Source organism: Adiantum capillus-veneris, chromosome 26 (assembly GCF_014529385.1).
Source record: "Adiantum capillus-veneris isolate H3 chromosome 26, ASM1452938v2, whole genome shotgun sequence".
Classification (NCBI taxonomy): domain Eukaryota; kingdom Viridiplantae; phylum Streptophyta; class Polypodiopsida; order Polypodiales; family Pteridaceae; genus Adiantum; species Adiantum capillus-veneris.
The window spans coordinates 29,075,739-29,092,994 of record NC_140956.1 but is presented as its reverse complement, the minus strand read 5'-3'; positions in this window follow the sequence as shown (position 1 = coordinate 29,092,994).

Sequence of the window (17,256 nt, the reverse complement as noted above, 5' to 3'; positions counted from 1 at the left end):
ACAATGGCAGATGAAGTAGGGATTGTCCTTGATCGAAAGGCATTGGGAACAATCTGGTTAAGCTTGGCATCAACGGTGGCATTTAATGTTTCGGAGATGAAGACCATGGAGGACATGATGAAGTCACTTGACGACTTCTACGAGAAACCATCGGCATCCAATAAGGTATTTCTTATGAAGCGCTTGTTCAATCTAAAGATGGCAGAGAATGGTTCAGTTGCAGAACACCTAAATGACTTTAACACAAACATAAGTCAAATTCGATCGGCGAAAATCAATTTCGATGACGAAGTGCAAGCTCTCCTTATACTATCATCTCTACCGGATAATTGGGACAGCCTTGTGATGGCTGTAAGTAATTCTATCTCTGGTACAAATACTCTTAAGTTTGATGATGTTGTGGGTGTTCTCCTAAGTGAGGAAATGTGAAGGAGAAGCACAGGAGAATCATCAAGTGCTGCACTATCAGTGGAAACAAGAGGAAGGCCTAAGGAGAGGTTCAAAAACCAAAAGGGTCGTGATCGCTCAAGGCAGAGCAAGTCACGCACAAAGTCAGTTCTTGAATGTTGGAACTGCGGCAAGAAGGGCCACGTCAAGAAGGATTGCTGGTCCAAGAAGAAGAAGGAGACAGAGTCTCAAGACAACAAGCCAACATCAAAGGCCAATGTGGCAGGTAAAGTAGAGCAAGATGCTCTAATTCTCTCATTAGACAATGTGTCTAATTCCTGGATAGTAGATTCCGGGGCTTCATTCCATGCCACACCACACAAGCAACATTTCCAAGACTACACCAAAGGTAATTTTGGGTTTGTATACTTGGGAGATGATGAAGCTTGTGAGATTGTTGGCAAAGGTACAATTTCTGTCAAAACTGCTAACGGAAATGAATGGAAGCTTAAAGATGTTAGGCATGTTCCTTCTCTTCACAAAAATTTAATCTCTACAGGACAATTGGACGATGAAGGTCACAACATTGCATTCGGAAACAAACGGTGGAAGATCTCAAAGGGATCTTTGGTGGTTGCCAAGGGAGAAAAAGTCGGTACACTTTACTTGTGTATTGTTAGGACGCAACCTTCAGCTTGTGTAGCAACTACAGAAGTTGACAATGCAGTGTGGCACTACCGACTTGGGCATATGAGTGCCAAAGGAATCCAAATCCTTCAAACAAAGAAGCTTCTACCAGGTTTGAAAGAAGTGGAGTTAGAGTTTTGTGAAGATTGTGTTTATGGTAAACAAAAGAGGGTAAAATTTCAAAAATCAGAAAATGAAAGAAAAAATAAAAAACTTGAGTTGGTTTATTCTGATGTTTGGGGTCCTGCAAGTACACCATCACTTGGTGGCTCATTGTACTATGTAACATTCATAGACGATGCGACTAGAAAAACATGGGTTTATGTCATGAACAATAAATCCGATGTATTTTCCATATTTCAAAGGTGGAAATCCTTTGTGGAGAATGAAATAGGTACCAAGGTTAAATGCCTCAGATCCGACAATGGAGGTGAATATTGCAGCCAAGCTTTTGAAAGCTTTTGTGCTAGCAATGGCATTCGGAGGCAAAGGACAACCCCAAGGACACCTCAACAAAATGGGATTTTGGAAAGGATGAACAGGACAAGCATGGAGCGAGCACGAAGCATGCGGCTACATGCAGGCCTACTGCTTGAGCTTTGGGTGGAAGCTGTAAAAACGTCTGTGTACCTAATCAACTGGTCACCCTCAACGGCATTGGATGGGGGAGTTCCAGAAGAGTCATGGACAGATAAACCGGTGAATTATGCATTTCTCAAAGTGTTTGGGTGTGAGGCTTTCATGCACATAGATAGAAGCCTAAGATCAAAGCTAGATGCAAAGTCCAAAAAGTGTTTCTTGATTGTCTATGGAGAAGGTGACTTTGGGTATCGCCTATGGAATCCTGAAGATGGTAAAATCTTAAGGAGTAGGGATGTAATTTTTAACGAACAAAATATGCACAAAGATTACTTGGAAAGAAAACAAACAAAAGAAATAGGTGATGAGTACATGGAGCTTGAGGACGGTGAAGACTCAAGGACTGCAAACGGTGACAATGTGCAACGACGTCAACCAAATGAGGAGCCTCAACCTATTCCCCGAAGATCTACAAGAGCAAGTAGACCTCCAGAAAGGTTTGTTCCTTCCTTCAACCATCTCTTGATCTCAGATTCTGGAGAGCCGGAATCATACGAAGAAGCTATGCAACATGAATCCAAAGAAGAATGGACGAAGATCATGCAAGTGGAGATGGACTCACTACATCGCAACCAAACATGGGAGTTGGTTGAGTTGCCTAAAGGTAAGTGGGCACTTCAAAACAAATGGGTGTACAAGCTGAAGGAAGAAGAAGGTGGGAAGAAAAGGTACAAGTCTAGGCCTGTGGTAAAAGGGTTTTCTCAAAAGAAAGGTATTGACTTCAATGAAATATTTTCTCCTGTTGTAAAAATGAACTCAATTAGGCTTGTCTTAAGCCTTGTGGCTGCTCATGATTTAAATCTTGAGCAAATGGATGTAAATACAGCATTCCCTCACGGTGACTTAGAGGAGGAAATCTACATGCTTCAACCAAAGGGGTATGAAGTAAAAGGTAAAGAGAAAATGGTTTGCAGATTAAAGAAGAGCTTGTATGGTTTAAAGCAAGAATCAAGACAATAGTACTTGAAGTTTGATCAATGGATGTTGGATCATGGATTCACAAGATGCAACTCGGATCACTGCGTCTACACGAATAATTTGGGAGATGGGAAGTTCATCATCCTAATGTTGTATGTTGATGACATGCTGATTGCAAGTGCTAACATGCAGGACATCAAAGACCTAAAAGAGGAGCTGTCTAAATCTTTTTCAATGAAAGATTTAGGTGCTGCAAAGAGGATACTTGGTATGAAAATATCAAGGGACAGGACGAAGAAGACAATAAAGCTATCTCAAGAAGATTACGTCAAGAAGGTACTAGAAAGGTTTGCAATGCAAAATGCAAAACCAGTTTCTACACCTTTGGCTGGTCATTTTAAACTAACGAAGGATATGTGTCCAAAGACACAAGAGAAGCTAGCCTATATGTCTAAAGTTCCATATGCTGCAGCGGTAGGTTCTCTAATGTATGCTATGGTCTGGACAAGGCCAGACATTGCACATGCAGTGGGAGTTGTGAGTAGGTTCATCGACAACCCAGGTAAAGAGCATTGGCAAGATGTGAAGTAGATACTTAGGTATCTAAAAGGGACAACAACAAATGCTTTGTATTTTGGAGGAACTGATATTTTTCTAGAAGGGTATGCTGATGCAGATATGGCAAGTGACAAAGATACTCGAAGGAGCACTACTGGCTATGTGTTCATGGTTGGAGGCACAACAGTAAGTTGGGCTTCAAAGCTGCAGAAAGTGGTTTCACTTTCTACCACGGAAGCAGAGTATGTAGCAATGACGGAGGCAAGCAAAGAAATTATGTGGCTTCACAGATTCTTAGAAGAGCTTGGATTCAAACAAGAGAATTGTGTCTTGTACAGTGATAGCCAAAGCGCTATCCATCTTGCAAAGAACTGTGCGCTCCTTGCCGCACTGTCAAAGCAAGGGACTTGCCGATACACCGTGTGCGAGCCACAAATGGCTCCAAGCACACAACAAGCCTAAACTAGCAAGCTCAAGAGAGAAAAGGGTGTGTCACTCACTGCTCTACGCTTGCCTTCGTGGTGGATTCCTCGCCGCGATGAAGAAGAAGCTGCAGTCGTGCCGCGCTCAACCACTTCGCCGCCGTCGTGCCTTCGTAATGCTCGATCGCACACACACTCTCCCTCTCTCTCTCTCTCTCTCTCTCTCTCTCTCACATACACACACACACAAGGAGGTGAAGAAGAAGAAGATGGAGATGGAGATGGAGCAAGAGCACTCTTCTACTACACAAATGAGAGAATGAGTGAATTTTAGGTTTAGTTGGCTTTTATATGAGCTCACCCCATTCACACTTGGGCGCCCATGCTTAGCCAACTAATCCCTTGAATGTCCCGGTTAGAGTGCGCCTCTCATCGGCGATCACTCTTACCCTTTTCCTATTGGTCCGACAAGCGCGGTACCTGAATCTACCAAATACATAATACATGTCCGTCGTAGGTGATGGGTTGTCCGTTAGCCGTGAGAGTTAACATGCCCCCCTTCCTGATGTAGATTCCGTCCTCGGAAGCTATTGAGTTGAAGTTCGTTCGTCGAGGTGGAAGTGATGCCTTCCGTCTGCAAATGATTATTTGGCCTTAATTAAAGGCCAAATGGTATGTTCCCAGCAAAAAATCATGGGGTAGGGATAGGAGAAGAGTGTGAAGCTTCCCAACTCGCTAGAGCAGCAATTGAAAACCTCTTAAGAACTTTATTTCAAAGCCAACTAAGACAAAAAGCAGTCCTAAAGGAAATGAAAGACCATCATCAAGAAAATTTCACTTAAAAGTGTATATAGGATCAAAACTAAGCAAAAGGTTACATGCAAAGTTGTGAAATTTTCCTGGATCAATTTTCCCCCTCAGATGGATTCAAATTCTGGTGCAAAATTGGTGGGGAGCTAGGAAAGGCAGTGCTTTTCATACACAAATCACCTAGAATCAAGGCAGCAATAGATATCAGTCTAAGGATGTGCCCAAAAGTGGTTCCAAAAAACTAATATGGAATTTCTCATGAAATCATCACCTGACTGATTACTTTTTCTTTGACCCCCCAAATTCTTTTCACAATGATTCAATTTTGATGTGTGTGCTTATTTTGTATGCCTTGGGTTTTTTGCTTTTCAAGAAAAAGCGCCCATACTGGGAACCTCTAGGGCTCTAGTACCATAGGCGATACATGTGAGTGAAGTACCCAATCAAACTGAGATTTCTCTTCCAGCTTAAGATTTTACAATGTGGCACTTTGATTGGGGGGTCATATAACACTGATACACCTCCCCAGGCTCATCACATTAGTAAAATCCCTTTATAATACTTAAGCTAAAGGTCAATAGGGTCAAGCCCACTAGAAATCCCTAGTACATTTCACACAATGCTGCCTAGATCGGATTAAGAACCTAAGTAACCATTGATTATTAGGAAGGCATTCCCCATGGTATTAAGAGAATATCTCTAACACCTAACTTGGTCAAACTAGCTTAGTCGAACTTGCTTGATTTTTAAACCTAGACAAGGGATTATGACAAAAAAGACATTGAATTAAATGTTTGATACTAAGCAAATGTGCTGGATATTATGCTACCAATCACAATCAAAGCAGACAATCATAGATGCAAAAAAGATAAGGGACAATGCTAATTGACAAGAAACACCTGTTTGTGTTGATGGTGGTGCTTGAACAGAATAGTGAATGAAAGAAAGGTTCCAGGAAGGTCCAAATCCTAACCACAGCAACACGTTCCTGTACCCACTATGAAACACAAACAATACCTCTAGGAGGCACATCAGTGGGAAAAGAGAACTTTGCTAATCACTCAACTCTAAAACAGAAACACTCCTATCGTACTAATCTTACCTACCCTCTATCACTCAAGTGATGAGGATCAAAGGTGTTTCATGACATAGGTTTCTGTTTCAGTGTACCGGATGTAAATGTGTAGGTCTGGGTCAATGTTTTGACTTTCATTGTGCATACTCGTTTGCTAATTGCTCTTGCTATTTATTTTTTTGTTTTTTGCGAGTATAAAGCTTTATATGTACATTCCCTAAGATTGGTGATTGAGAGGTCAGGGAAAAAGGTTGAGAGGGAAACAAATGAATGATGACTATCAGCAAACACTCCCCCCTTCCTTAGGTAGATCATACCGTTTGAAATGAGCTTGTCACCCTTTGAAACCAATTGTTCCAGTTAGTAATAGGTGGAGATTTTTGCCAGTAGTTTTCTATTACCTTAGGCGCCTCGTCGAGTTGCAAGGGTGGTAAGGTACTCTCCCAAGATCGAACTTGAAGTAGTTCATCAGGTGATTCTTGAACACTGGGAGGTGTGGATTCCTTTGTAGCTTTATGGAGGTCCACTATTGTAGGTGGAGGCTGTGGAGAAGCTTTTACCTCTACGGATGCATTACATGAGGAGCTAGAAGCTTCATGGGACTCCCCCCTTCCTGAGTTAGGTGGAACAAATCGTTCTTTCTTTGGTACCCAAACTAGCTCTAGAGCGGGTGTGTAGCATTTTGTGATTTTTTTCTTTCCACGATCATTGATTCGTTTTGGAGCTACGGGATTGGGCTCACATGGGTCAGGTGATAGGTAAGAGCACAATCTACGTTTTGGCACCCAGATTTGATCATTTCCTTGGTAGTAGCCTTGGGCTTCCAATAGTCGTTTAGGGATCCATCGCAACATTTTCTTACTTTTCTTGGAGCGAGTGGTACGTTTCTTACAAGGCTTCTGTTTTTTAGCACTAGCTATGGTCACTAAAGAAGCTTTAGGGACCCACTTGTATGTTTTCTTCGTTACATTAGGATGAGTCTTGTCAGAAGCTATATGCATTGCTTGTAGCATATTTAAGGGTACAGGCATTTCATCCCCCTCAGGTGTTACCCAGGTCGTCCCCCTATTTCCCCAAGTGTCTATGGTTGCTGATAGGTGGACCCAATCCACATTGTCCGACTCAGTCATCCCAGGTAGGATATCCATATAAGGAGAGTTCTCCCCAATATCCGTGTCTTCATTACACGTGTAACAATATTGTAATGGATCTGAGTGAATTGTTGTGTCTGATCGATTATCAATGATGAATTTATTTCCTAGAGGATGCGTTCGACCACTTAAAAGATCAACTCGAATGACAGAGTCTTGGAACTGTAAGTAGACGTGGTTTTTGGACCAGTCATGCACCATTTTTGCTTCCCTCATGAATGGACGCCCTAAGATCATCTCAAATGACATAGGATGCTTGGAAAAATCCATAACAATGAAAGTTTGCCTTACCTTGTGTCCCAAGACCTTGATCCAGAGATCCTTTAGCATTCCAATAGGTGTAACAATAGATCCATTATCCATTTTTACCACTACGCTTGTGGCTTCAAGGTGAGGTCGCCCCATAGACTCCCAAAAACTCTTTGTCACCATGCTGACTCCCGCACCACCGTCAAGGACCCCCTTTGCAGTTAATCCTTTAGTAGTGATTGGTAGAGTAGCATTAGATTCATAACCTTCAAAGTATTGCCCCAACTTGTTAACGGGTACTTCAATTACAGATTCATGTCCCGCTAGGTCAGATGGTGGTGCTAAATGTTCCTCATCATTCATTACCGAGTCAGGTTTGTTCAAATGTGCAAACTATGGTAATCCGGCCTGTAATTCTCCATTGAGGAAGGCTCGAAGAGCTGAGACTAGCTCGGGGTCTTTATATAGTTTGGACATGATGGTGGTTCTAACTTCTGAAGACATGAAATCCATCAATTTGGAAACATTTAATGGCATCTTGTAGGACGTAGGACCCTGACAAGATAATGGCGAAGATGGAATCTCCACTTCCTCAAGGGGGTCGGGCATTCCCTCACCAAACATTCTCTCTAGTAGGAAAGGTGTGTGTCCACTTTCAGATGTCCTACCCTCACTCTCTTCCCGAATGATATTGGGTATAGCTAGCAGCCTGTAGTTCTTGTGAGGTTGAACTTGTGTGGGAAACACTGTGTCCGACATCTGGATATGTTTGGGTTTAGGTTCTAATGTTCGTTGAGTTTCTTCCACCAAACCCCTCAGTTGTTGGACTCGTTCAATTTCCACTGTTGGGTTTGGATAGGTTCCAATCTTTCTCTTGCAATCCTCATTTTTTGTCTCTCGTGGCTTATCTTGGGGATTCGCAACTGGGTGGTTTAACTTTGAATACTCTTTTGGTGTTTGTCGTAATTCCCTCTCGTGATCCTCCTCACTAGCTTTTTCCTTTGTAGTAATAGTTTTGGTCTCCGTGGTCTCTATCGAATCTAAGTCATCCTCAGGGTCATTCATATACACGGGATCCTCTCCTGTCCCTATGTTAGTCTTTGAACTAGGTTTTGAGCTAGCAGCATTAAGGGATTTCTTTCTTCGTGTTTTCTTCTTTCTCGCTCGGCCAATGGATGCAGCATCTCTCTCTTCGAGGATGTAATTTTGCTTTTGGAGCATCCACCGTGTGAGTGCATTCACTGGTGCTATGTTTATAGTTGGTGGTGTCCCATCAACAATCTCTATTAAGTTCAATGGTGTGATTTTCAACGTGTTTGGATTGTTAGGACACTGTGCGATCAAATGATCTATGCCACAACGATTACAAATGAGTATTGGAATTGCCAATGCACTCCCTTGACTTGTTTGCATTAGTGCAGCATTCTTTCGCATTCTAATGGGGCACTCAGCTACTCGATGTGGTCCACCACATTCGTAGCACTGAAGAGGTGGTCTCCTGGCAAAACTATTAATGTTTTGGCCTCTTGCTGCTAGCGCAGTAGCTTGATATACCAGTTTGATTTGTCCCCAATGGTCTTCCATATAGTACATGGGACACTCCTCAAGCATGTCAACTCCATAGGTGATACTAGAGTCTATGTCCTCTTCGCAATCTACATAAGTACTAGATGACTCGCAACCTATTTGGTTCATAGGTGTAACTCTTGGATGAGGGGGTTGCGGTCCTAGCACTGGAGGTGGAAACGGTGTGGTTTGGACCACATTTTGGGTTCTAGGGACCATGTGATGTAATGGCAACTGTTGCTCCATGGGTGGGGTAGGCATCAATGCAGGAACTCGAGGTGAGCCTGCCCAAGCTATAGGCGGTCTATTTTCCATGATGCCTTTAAGCATTAGGCAATCCTTTGCTTGATGGCCATACCTACCACACGCGTTAAAAGTCCCATTAAACTTTACTCTGAAAGTAGGGCATTTACTCGTAGTATGTGAGCCCAAGCAAATTGAGCACCATTGTTGCTCCCTTCTTGGATACATATGAGTGTTTTGTGGAGCACGATTACCCATAAGGCTTTCTTGGATGGCCTTGGTGAGATCTGCCAAAGTCATCTCAGATATCGTTTGCTCTTTCACGATTGGCTTTAACTTCATTGGCTCATGCCCTGATGCTTGCGAGCTACTAGACTTCGGCTCGGCAGACACTCTTTCTCCTGCAATCATTAAATTATCCTCCAATTGGATTGCATTCATGGTGACTGCTTCCCAAGTAGTGATACCTCTAATGACTAAGCCATTATAGATACTTTCATGTCGTAGTCCCCTAATGAATCTATCGAGCAATTGGTTGTTGTTGAATCGCTCGTTTGGATTGCATCGAGAATTCAAATTCTTTAGGCGACTAATGAAGTCTCTCACAGATTCACCTTCTTCTCGTTGGGCTTTCTGGAGCTGAGAGGCTACACCCCAAAGTACTCCCTCTCGTTTGTATTCTTTTAAGAATAGTCTCCTAAGAGTAGAGTAGATCGTTTTCTCTTCTACTCTTAAGGTTCTATACCAATCTCCAGCCTTTCCGCTTAGGGTCAAACTCAAAGCCTTACACTTATGTAGCTCATTGTGCTCTTCCAAGGAATCGCACACATGTTCAAAGACTTCCATATGCTTTCTAGCATCTCCGTCTCCACTGAATTTCTGTGTGAGCTTAGCTACTTGAACTGCCTTGCTCCTAGGCTCTCTATCAGGTGCACTACGCATGTTTTCCGCAATAGAGCGACCTATAATTTGAGCAAATGCTGCCAAATATCCTATTTGAGCAGGTATAATGGGTGTATGTGCTCCTGGAACCACATGTGAGATGGGAGTTGGCCTTGGCCTTGGCATACGTGCGGCTCTTGGGTCCCATATTTCGTATGGTGGTGTACCAGACAGTGGTCCAAAGTTTACAGGCGTGGCCCTAGGCATAGGGGGTGCCTGATATGGCATGTTATTATTAAATGGCATGTCTCCACTTGTATAAGATCTTGGATAATTCCATTGTGGATTGTAAGCTCTTGGAATAATCGGAGGTGTAGGAGCTACATGAGGCTGAGGTACGACAGGTGCACATGATTGATACATACATGTAGGTATAGTTGGGGGCATTGTGCTACTAGGCATCGGCGCAGTGTTAACAAATGAACTCCATGGTGTATTTCTTGTCATGCTCACCACTGGGATATGCATGGTAGCCGTAGTGTCATTAAGAGAAAGATGAGCTAGATCTGGGAAGGTAAAGCTGCCACTTGTGGGCTCAGATTGTACTGAGGCCCCTGGCGAAACAACATATGGAGGATCAATGGGGCTCACTGAGGGAGTCTCCATTTGTGATAGGGTTGGTTGGTTGGCTTTTCCCGTATCCAAGAATCTCATTAGGTCTGTTGAAGGCATGTTGATCCCTGTGTTCTATCTTTCTAACTCGACAATCCTATGGAGAACATCACAGACTTTCTGTTGTTGCTCATCTATGCTAGTAGAACCCGGTGTGGATTGTAGAACATCTAACCAACCCACATGATAGGTGTGTCCTGTGTACCGATTAGTTAAAGCTTCTGCTTGTAGGTCATACTCCCACTTTTCGTTTAGGAATATCCCATCTAGGCCTGGCGTGCTGGAGGTTTCCCTCGAAGTGGAAGCATTATTGCTCCCCATTGCTTGCCCCTCCGTGACTGCTACCTTGGGAGCACTCGGTTACTCGGCTGGCATGATTGTTGTCATAGGAGCCTTTGCTTTCAGGGCTCGACTTTGTTCTAGCCCTCATAGGTTCTCAATTTCCCTCTCCCTTGTTGCTTGCATATAGCGTTCGATCTCTTGCACTTCGGCAAGACTCCTACCATCGGGTAGTAAAACCTCAGAGGGAGATAGTCCTAAAGAATCAGGAGGTGCAGTGGATGGAACATTCACATGCACACTCTCAAGAAGCATAGAGTCTATTTTAGGCATGAATGACAAATTTACTTCCCCACTCCCTTCATTTATTTCATTAACCGCATGTTCAAAGCGAGTAGCTCTACTAAGGGTCTCTTTTAAGCGGCTAAACACGCTGGACCCGGGCCGTGGGCCCATGGCATGCATGTCTTGACTTGAACTATCAGGTTTTGGTGTAGGATACCCCTCCATGACTTCGTAGTCAGAGGAAGAATCACTAGACGCGATATGAGGATCTTGGTTCGCGCTACCTTGAGTCCCGGTCGAAGGTCCAGAACCTAGGGTGGAGGAATAATGGGTGCCCGCGTAAATGGAGGCACTACCAATATGCTCGTGCTCTAACACTCGTCCAGAGCGTAGGTACATGTGACCTCCACACTCTAAACGCGTTGGTGAGTGCCTGTGAAGGCCGCTCACTTAGTTTTTTTTTTTTTTTAAGGTGTTTATAACCCAAGTTTTTCGTTATTCTTGGTTATTTTTTGTAACCGAGCCACAAAATATGGCGTGTAATAGCTCAAGACGAGCGTTTTGGCTAAAGGAACGTGCCGTGCTTTACAGCTCCCTATTCGGCTACGTGAAGCCCTCGAAATCCTGAAAATAGTCTTTATAGTCCTCGAAATCCTAAAAATAGTTTTTACATATAAAAAGGTGTATAAACTATATTTTAAAATTGAGGACTCAGGTCTGGGTTTGGGCTTGAGCTTGGGGAATGATCCCCAGCCCGATCCTTCTTTTTATGATAATTTTTTTTTAAGTCGCCGCGCGCGCACACACACACTTAACCTACACCTAACTTATCTACTTACAGCTAATAGAGATACTGCCACACACACTCTAACATTGTTTACACAGTACTATAGTAGCTAACAGATCTACAAAACTAACCTTACAGAACTAACATTGAACCTTACAGAACTAACATTCCATAGCTAATACCTTAATTCTAACAGTACATTGCAAAAAAATTGTAACTCCTTCTTTACAGAAAACAAAAAAGACAGTACAGTGTAACAAAAATCTTCTCCACACAACCACACACCTTCCTTCTTCACAAATCCTTCAATTGAAATTGCATCACAAGAAAGCGTAAAGTGCTTAACCGAGCTTAGTGTAGGGCATTTCCCCGGCAACGGCGCCAAAAATATGCGCTCCTTGCCGCACTGTCGAAGCAAGGGACTTGCCGATACACCGTGTGCGAGCCACAAATGGCTCCAAGCACACAACAAGCCTAAACTAGCAAGCTCAAGAGAGCAAAGGGTGTGTCACTCACCGCTCTACGCTCGCCTTCGTGGTGGATTCCTCGCCGCGATGAAGAAGAAGCTGTAGTCGTGCCGCGCTCAACCGCTTCGTGGCCATCGTGCCTTCGTAATGCTCGATCGCACACACACTCTCCCTCTCTCTCTCTCACACATACACACACACACACAAGGAGGTGAAGAAGAAGAAGATGGAGATGGAGATGGAGCAAGAGCACTCTTCTACTGCACAAATGAGAGAATGAGTGAATTTTAGGTTTAGTTGGCTTTTATATGAGCTCACCCCATTCACACTTGGGCGCCCATGCTTAGACAAATAATCCCTTGAATGTCCCAGTTAGAGTGGGCCTCTCATCGGTGATCACTCTTACCCTTTTCCTATTGGTCCGACAAGCCCGGTACCTGACTCTACCAAATACATAATACATGTCCGTCGTAGGTGATGGGGTGTCCGTGAGCCGTGAGGGTTAACAAGAACTCAGCCTTTCATTCAAGGAAAAAGCACATTGAGGTGAGATATCACTTCATACGCACTCTTTTGGAAGCGGGACAGCTAAAGGTAGGAAAGGTGCATAGAAGTGAAAATCCTACAGACATGTTTACAAAGGTGGTCAACAAGGAGAAGTTGAGCTTTTGCTCATCTTCAATCGGCATTCAAGGATGAGAAGCCAGAATGGAAAGCAGTCACAGGTGTTTGGTTTGGAGATCAGTCTCCAAGTGGGAGATTGTTAAGTATGGAGCCTGATATACCCTTGTAATTTTCTGTGGTAAAAGCGCACATTTGTAAGGCCCCCATTATTAGGAGAACCATCGTGCGTGAAGGAAAATCACTCACCGGAAACCAAAATTTTCACGGACAAGAATCAGGGGCTACTTTAGAGGCCTCGGGGGCGGAGGCCCCCGAGACTTTTTTTTTCGCCAGAATATTATGGCCGGACGGTGGCCAGAAAGTGGTCGGAAAACAACCGGTCGGTTGGCCGGTGGCCTGTAGTCAATGGCCGATGGCTGGTGGTCGGAAGTCAATGGCCGGTGGCTGGTGGTCGAATTCAATGGACGGTGGCCGAATTCAAAAGCGGTCTTGTCTTCTCAAGGGCGGCCACACATGGGCGGATTGGAGGGTCCGATTTGGTGTTATTCGCACAAGGGCAGCTACACATGGCTGTCTCTCATAAGAGAGGGCAGCCCTTTTGGCCTATAAAAGGAGGCCATTTCTACACACATTTCAGAGTGTGAAGTTGATGCAACAAGGTGAGTGTGAGGTGGTGAGAGTGAAGCAAGGCGGGAGCTCTATCAAGGGATTAATCCCTTTGTAAACTACTTCTTCTTTTGAAGTGCTAAAGCCATTGAGTGACTGCTTTCCCATGGACGTAGCCCACATTGGGTGAACCACGTATATCGTGTGTACTCTCTCTCTTTCTCTCTCTCTCTCTCTCTACTCTATAATCTCTTGTGTGTGAAATCTATCTCTCTCCATTAAGTAATCTACTCAAAAATATATTTAGCTACGTCTTATTTCCTAACAATCAGCTCCCTATCACCCACAAGCAAATGGACAAGCTAAGCATACGAATAAAATTCTTAGCTCGGTACTGACCAAAGTGGTTAGTTCAAGAAGGAAAGACTGGGAAATGAATCTCCATGCTGCTCTATGGGCTTATCGAGTGTCATTCAAAAAAAATCTAAATGCTAAACCCTTTAACCTTGTTTATGGTCTTGATGCCATATTGCCAATAGAATTTCTATTGCCAACATTAAGGGTAGCACAGAATTTTGAGTGGACTGGACATGAATTGTCAGAAATACTTGAAGATTTGGAAAATCTAGAGGAGCAAAGGCTAACTACTGTAGCTCATATCTATGCACAAAAGCGGAAACAAAAACAGTTTTTTGATTCCCACTTTATCACCAAAATCTTCAAAAAAGGAGACTTAGTTCTAGTCTATTCACTTAAGCAACACATTCCCAAGTGTAAGAAAAAGGAAAACGGACCATTTATCATTGACGATGTATCTCCAAGTGGAGTAGTAAAATTGTCCACCCTAGACGGTGAACCAATGGCTAATTGGATTAGTGGATGTTGTTTAAAGAAATACAATTTGTCACTAACCAATGAATTGCTAGAGAGAATGCATGCATCCAAACAAAGGGAGATGAAGCGACAGCAGATTATTGATGAAGCCCAAGAGGAAGCTAGACTTTGGGTACTCAAGCGTAAAGCTGCTCTCAAGAATCAACAGATACCGATTTCCATCAACACGTTGGAACTAGATGATCAACAATGGAAATTACCTAAGATGCAGTTTCAACACATGACAACTGGTTAGATGGAATGGATCTACGCATCAAAGTACAGCTCAACAATCATAGCACCGATGCTTTGGTAGACACAGGAGCTAGAGTGAATGCAGTAAGTTATTCCACATACAGGAAAGCAACAAGTCAAGCATTGACGGTAGGAATAGCGACAATCAAAGGATGCGACAAGAATCCAACTCCAATTGGGAGTAGTCAACTTGAACATGCTAGTACATGGATGTTCATGTCCACATCATTTTGTATGCTTGCCAGATGAACACATGAATGAGATGATGATTCTTGGAATTCCTTGGATGCGTATATACAAAGCAGTACCAGATTGGGATACAAATCAGCTAAAGGAGGGCAACTCATTGTTCAATTGCACCAAGCAAGGAGGAATGGAAAAGATGCAATCAGAAAACCAATCCATGAATCAAATATTATCCATCTCCTCAACAAACCAATGCTACAAGTAGCATGCAAGGAGTCAGGCAAATTTGGGTACCAAAAGCACAACTTAAGGATAAACAATTCAGATCTGGGTTCCTAGAAGCAACATAAGACGGTTCCAAGGATTCGAACACAGAATCGAGCATCTATGAGCAAGGAACCTATCATGAAAAGGGTTTGGAAGAAAAAGGAGCACTTATCTTCTCAACACTCCGCTAAACCAAATCAAATAGTGGCGAGTTAAGTCTCAACACACTCTAACACACCATGCAGCACCAAGCCGACCGAGCTACCAATGCCAAGAAAAAGCTCGACAACTATCTAACGTGCTACCAACAGCTCAAGCAATCAGTGTGCTAAAACACCCTGATGCTACTATCACAAAGAGCACAAAGGCTACAAGATTCTCTCTTCAGAAGACATCAGCAGCAAACCTCGACATCGGAAACCCTTGAGTTATTTACTCAAGACCCAGCTCTTGCACAATATCTTGGTTTGAATTGCATTGATCTTCATATCATGGTAGATCCAATCATGTCTATGCATGGAGACACTTGTTCAACCCATGCACGCAGTCGTCCCCAGAGCACGTCATCTAGGAGGGGTGGAAGGGCACTAAGTATTAAGTAATTAGGGGCAATGTCTGAAGAGGGAGGAAAAAGTTCCATGTTAACGTGTGATTTTTTGTAAAATTACCTAATAATGCCCTTATAATTCATCGACAAGGGAAAATCCATTGATAATATCTTCCCGATGAGTGTAAATAGTGTATATACTATCAGAAAATCATCAAAAATAGTCCTTTTTTGGGTTTTTTCCATCATTTTTGTTGATAAGGAGGCTTAAAAATGGAGAAATCCAACAAAAAATAATAAAGTTGTATTTTTCAAGAGATTTTCTTAATTATTGGATTATTACTCTACTTTTTTAGAGAACTGTGCTATTTTCTTTGATTTTTTCAAATAAACATGTCAACATTAATAATAAATAGCAAGAAAGCTCAAATGGAAAAATTGAAGACATGATGATGATCAGAAGGACAAGGCGGACGAGCACAAAAATTTTCAATAAAATTAGAAGACGAAAGCGGGAAGCCTAAATTAGGCGGCCAAGCCTACTTTTGCAAAATTCTTGCAGAATGAGCTATAGGAACCGATCAGGGAAATTTTTGAGTCTAACATAGATTTCACGGCCTAGTAGGACGAACGGGGGAATCTGGGGAAATTTGGTTCGGGAAGTCCAAGTATAGATATCCAGGGTAGGCTAAAACCACCTCATTTCCACTTGGAGCCTTTGCAGAGAGCGTTTTCGGCTTCTTTCGCGCGACATTTTTGGAGCCCACAGTTGACCTTTTTCAGCGCCATCTCACATGAGACATGAGGGGTAAGTTCTTTACTCGATAATGATTCATTTTGTACGGCTGGTAGCTAGTCTAAAGCCCAAGAAAAAACCCTAGAAATCGAGCAGTGCACGAAGACCTACGACCTAAAACTGACCATAGCGGCCTTTCATCATCAGCTTGACCAAATCGGATGGGATTTGAACCAAAGCATGCCCTAACATAATAGAACAATTCTATACCATCAGATGACCATTCGGCTAGGGTCAAGGGGGTCCCACTAGAACAGTTAAAGTTTTTGGCAATTGCCAGAATTCCGACCTGACTCAACAGATGGCGTGCTAATGAGGTCCCTATACAATGTATATGATTGGTTTGGTGAAATCCATCAAGCAAAGCCCTCGAAAAGAAAAAAACGGCTCGAAGGCTACAAAGCGTCAAATGCGACATACGAGGCCAAACTAACTCCAAATGAGCCAGAATTGGACAGGTAGCTTCACGACTATGTTACGGACAAGTCCAAAGCCTCAAAATTGACTGACCAACCCAAAAGACAGAGTAATCACAAAAAATGGTGATTTCAGATTTGACAGAGCACAAAGTGATGCCGGCATGACCAAACTTGACCAAATTCAATTTAGGACTTGTATTAGGTGTATGAAACATGTTTAGGGTAAAATTTGTGAGATTTTCAAAGTTTTTGTCACTGTTGTAAATAATCACAATTATTTCCTTTTGCATGATTTTTTCTTGGAAATTGTTAAATCACCTCACCCATCATGTGTACACACCTATTACATGCCAAAAATCAAGTATGAGCCAAAATGACCACCCATTACTTATAAACTTGCTAAAAAATGCAAAGAAGTCCTTGCAAGCCAAAATCTGGGTTATGAACAACTTTTCTTGATCCAAATCACCTCATATCTCATACCCCAGGTCTATTCCATGCCTAGAACCAATTTATGCCAAAAAAATATCAATTTTGGAAGAAAAGCTAATAATCGCGATTATTTACTTTTTGCTCAAAATTGGGAAATTTGGATATTTTGTCATC